Below are 542 nucleotides of genomic sequence, written 5' to 3'. Positions count from 1 at the left end.
CCCACCTGCCATTTATTGACGAATTCCTATATATCTGGCTTATAAAGTTTAGGGCGCTTACCCTACCCACAAAGTGAAGTTGCTCAGTCGTGTCCGGCTCTTTGCGACCCCGTGAACCGTCCATGGGATTTTCCAGGCAAGAGTCCTGGAGTGGGTTGCCATTTCCTTCCCCAGGGGATCTTCCCGACCCAGGGATCGAACCCAGGTCTCCCACGTTGTAGGCAGATGCTTTACCGTCTGAGCCATGTCACTCCAAAGCAGAGATGGGGACTTCCCTGGTGATCCAGTGGTTAAGAATCCGCCTGCCAATTCAGGGAACAGGGCCTTCATCCCTGGTCTGGGAAGATCCCACATGCTGACAAGCGACTAAGCCCATGAGCCACGACTACTGAATAGACTACCCACAAAGCTACAACGCAAGTACACCATCGAGTGGGACGGGGATTTTGTTATAGCTGCCGGGCAGGAGTACCAGGAGCCCAGCGGACAAAAAAGGCGCTGTCCGAGCTGAGTCTTCAGACGTCTGGGTATGCTCAGAGGTG

Source organism: Bison bison, unplaced genomic scaffold, assembly GCF_000754665.1.
Source record: "Bison bison bison isolate TAMUID 2011002044 unplaced genomic scaffold, Bison_UMD1.0 scf7180017864145, whole genome shotgun sequence".
Lineage (NCBI taxonomy): Eukaryota > Metazoa > Chordata > Mammalia > Artiodactyla > Bovidae > Bison > Bison bison.
Note: the sequence above shows the minus strand (reverse complement) of the source record.